This window comes from Schistocerca gregaria, unplaced genomic scaffold (assembly GCF_023897955.1).
Source record: "Schistocerca gregaria isolate iqSchGreg1 unplaced genomic scaffold, iqSchGreg1.2 ptg000259l, whole genome shotgun sequence".
Classification (NCBI taxonomy): Eukaryota; Metazoa; Arthropoda; class Insecta; order Orthoptera; family Acrididae; genus Schistocerca; species Schistocerca gregaria.
In genome coordinates, this window is record NW_026061764.1 from 4,737,911 (window position 1) to 4,741,963 (window position 4,053).

At 46.2% G+C, this 4,053-nt stretch overlaps 1 non-coding gene across 1 annotated transcript; it reads right to left on the reverse strand.

Annotated features, from left to right (window-relative positions):
• Positions 1-1,321: 1,321 nt before the first annotated feature.
• Positions 1,322-1,393, reverse strand: Trnai-aau (transfer RNA isoleucine (anticodon AAU)). The gene has a single exon. It is a non-coding gene; the product is annotated as a tRNA-Ile (tRNA).
• Between the last annotated feature and the right edge of the window lie 2,660 nt (positions 1,394-4,053).

Below are 4,053 nucleotides of genomic sequence, written 5' to 3' on the forward strand. Positions count from 1 at the left end.
GTAACCGATGTGCTCTCCAAACAACAACACTTGCATTTCAGAACATGTCTTTCACACATGTCTACAAAATCACCTTCACCTTCAAATACAGCTTCCTTGCGACTGACAGAGACGTAGGCAAAGTTTAAAGTTGCTATTTCCATTAAATCTCGTTAATCAGAAAAACGGTAATTTACACTTGCAGCGGAACAAAATTCCGTTCCGCCCAGCGTCTGGCTCGAACCCACGACCCTGGGATTAAGAGTCTGACGCTCTACCGACTGAGCTAGCCGGCTACCTCGGTGAATACCTGCCGGATAGCACGTCACACAGTACTCGTTTGGGTTGGGTGGTCCCATACAGAATCTCTCCATGATGCCTAATGTTTTCCTAACGTCACACTCGTCACGTACTTCACTTTTATGTCATAACCATTTCTGAGAGGTAAAGAAATTGCATGACAACATGCAGAGCTAGTGGCGTCAAAATTAACGCACATACTTTATGTGACTCAAAAGCCGAACGAGTTACTTTCCGACGTTGTTTTAGATGTGCAAGTGATAGTCAAAACTCGCTGTGTCGGCACTCTGCCGACCATTTCGCTAGTTAACACCGGTCTTGTTGTGTGTGTTTCAAGCTCAAGAGCATCTCCAAGCAAAAAATGGTCAACAGCAACATTCAGACGGTTTCGTACTGCTCAATTGCTACATTAAAACGTTATGTTTCTTTTTCAGAACTGGAAAAACACAAGCGTGACAGCATTCGAACCTGTAATCTTCAGATCCGAAGTCCGACGCCTTATCCATTAGGCCACACAGTCACTGACGACCAACATTTCCATGTATACGACTCATCTCGAAACGCTCACACCCCTGAGGATTTGTGTTTTCGTTCTACACAGCCGCTGCCCCTTGCTCTTTCCCACCCATTCGTTACATTCAACCTCTGACGTGACCGACCAAATATAGACTGAGAAACAAGACCACACACTTTGTGCATTCGGAATCGAAGGCAGGGCGTCCCTCGCCGCATTTGCTACGATTGCCATTTGCTACTTCTGCAGAAGCGGCGGCGGCGGCGGCGGCGACGACGACGACGACGACGACGACGACGAATATCGCGAGAGGCTCTGAGATATGTGAGAAATACATCTATAAAATGTAATTCAGACTGCCTCGTCCCACCTTATGCTGTACCGCTTTGGCAAATGCTTTATCTGCGCCTATTCGCCTTAATCGCATCTGAGAGTGATTCTTAAAAAAACGCCTGTCGCTAATTGTTCGTCATCACAGGTACTGTTTGCTATACGGCCACGACGCGCAACTGATTTCCAAAATTCATCTTTCTCCTGTGAGGATGGAACTTACGACCCCTGGTTTATTAGACCAGTGCTCTACCACTGAGCTAAAGAGGAGTAGCCTAGCGGTACTCATGGGTACTTCGTCCTTACGGTCGTCTGCATCATCAGACTTTAGCTGACAACACTTCATATTACCGGCTAATATTTGCAGCTATGGCGACAAATTACTGCTTGACTACACATCTGACACGTAACCGATGTGCTCTCCAAACAACAACACTTGCATTTCAGAACATGTCTTTCACACATGTCTACAAAATCACCTTCACCTTCAAATACAGCTTCCTTGCGACTGACAGAGACGTAGGCAAAGTTTAAAGTTGCTATTTCCATTAAATCTCGTTAATCAGAAAAACGGTAATTTACACTTGCAGCGGAACAAAATTCCGTTCCGCCCAGCGTCTGGCTCGAACCCACGACCCTGGGATTAAGAGTCTGACGCTCTACCGACTGAGCTAGCCGGCTACCTCGGTGAATACCTGCCGGGTAGCACGTCACACAGTACTCGTTTGGGTTGGGTGGTCCCATACAGAATCTCTCCATGATGCCTAATGTTTTCCTAACGTCACACTCGTCACGTACTTCACTTTTATGTCATAATCATTTCTGAGAGGTAAAGAAATTGCATGACAACATGCAGAGCTAGTGGCGTCAAAATTAACGCACATACTTTATGTGACTCAAAAGCCGAACGAGTTACTTTCCGACGTTGTTTTAGATGTGCAAGTGATAGTCAAAACTCGCTGTGTCGGCACTCTGCCGACCATTTCGCTAGTTAACACCGGTCTTGTTGTGTGTGTTTCAAGCTCAAGAGCATCTCCAAGCAAAAAATGGTCAACAGCAACATTCAGACGGTTTCGTACTGCTCAATTGCTACATTAAAACGTTATGTTTCTTTTTCAGAACTGGAAAAACACAAGCGTGACAGCATTCGAACCTGTAATCTTCAGATCCGAAGTCCGACGCCTTATCCATTAGGCCACACGGTCACTGACGACCAACATTTACATGTATACGACTCATCTCGAAACGCTCACACCCCTGAGGATTTGTGTTTTCGTTCTACACAGCCGCTGCCCCTTGCTCTTTCCCACCCATTCGTTACATTCAACCTCTGACGTGACCGACCAAATATAGACTGAGAAACAAGACCACACACTTTGTGCATTCGGAATCGAAGGCAGGGCGTCCCTCGCCGCATTTGCTACGATTGCCATTTGCTACTTCTGCAGAAGCGACGACGACGACGACGACGACGACGAATATCGCGAGAGGCTCTGAGATATGTGAGAAATACATCTATAAAATGTAATTCAGACCGCCTCGTCCCACCTTATGCTGTACCGCTTTGGCAAATGCTTTATCTGCGCCATTCGCCTTAATCGCATCTGAGAGTGATTCTTAAAAAAACGCCTGTCGCTAATTGTTCGTCATCACAGGTACTGTTTGCTATACGGCCAAGACGCGCAACTGATTTCCAAAATTCATCTTTCTCCTGTGAGGATGGAACTTACGACCCCTGGTTTTTTAGACCAGTGCTCTACCACTGAGCTAAAGAGGCGCGGCCTAGCGGTACACTTGGGTACTTCGTCCTTACGGTCGTCTGCATCATCAGACTTTAGCTGACAACACTTCATATTACCGGCTAATATTTGCAGCTATGGCGACAAATTACTGCTTGACTACACATCTGACACGTAACCGATGTGCTCTCCAAACAACAACACTTGCATTTCAGAACATGTCTTTCACACATGTCTACAAAATCACCTTCACCTTCAAATACAGTTTCCTTGCGACTGACAGAGACGTAGGCAAAGTTTAAAGTTGCTATTTCCATTAAATCTCGTTAATCAGAAAAACGGTAATTTACACTTGCAGCGGAACAAAATTCCGTTCCGCCCAGCGTCTGGCTCGAACCCACGACCCTGGGATTAAGAGTCTGACGCTCTACCGACTGAGCTAGCCGGCTACCTCGGTGAATACCTGCCGGGTAGCACGTCACACAGTACTCGTTTGGGTTGGGTGGTCCCATACAGAATCTCTCCATGATGCCTAATGTTTTCCTAACGTCACACTCGTCACGTACTTCACTTTTATGTCATAATCATTTCTGAGAGGTAAAGAAATTGCATGACAACATGCAGAGCTAGTGGCGTCAAAATTAACGCACATACTTTATGTGACTCAAAAGCCGAACGAGTTACTTTCCGACGTTGTTTTAGATGTGCAAGTGATAGTCAAAACTCGCTGTGTCGGCACTCTGCCGACCATTTCGCTAGTTAACACCGGTCTTGTTGTGTGTGTTTCAAGCTCAAGAGCATCTCCAAGCAAAAAATGGTCAACAGCAACATTCAGACGGTTTCGTACTGCTCAATTGCTACATTAAAACGTTATGTTTCTTTTTCAGAACTGGAAAAACACAAGCGTGACAGCATTCGAACCTGTAATCTTCAGATCCGAAGTCCGACGCCTTATCCATTACGCCACACGGTCACTGACGACCAACATTTACATGTATACGACTCATCTCGCAACGCTCACGCCCCTGAGGATTTGTGTTTTCGTTCTACACAGCCGCTGCCCCTTGCTCTTTCCCACCCATTCGTTACATTCAACCTCTGACGTGACCGACCAAATATAGACTGAGAAACAAGACCACACACTTTGTGCATTCGGAATCGAAGGCAGGGCGTCCCTCGCCGCATTTGCTA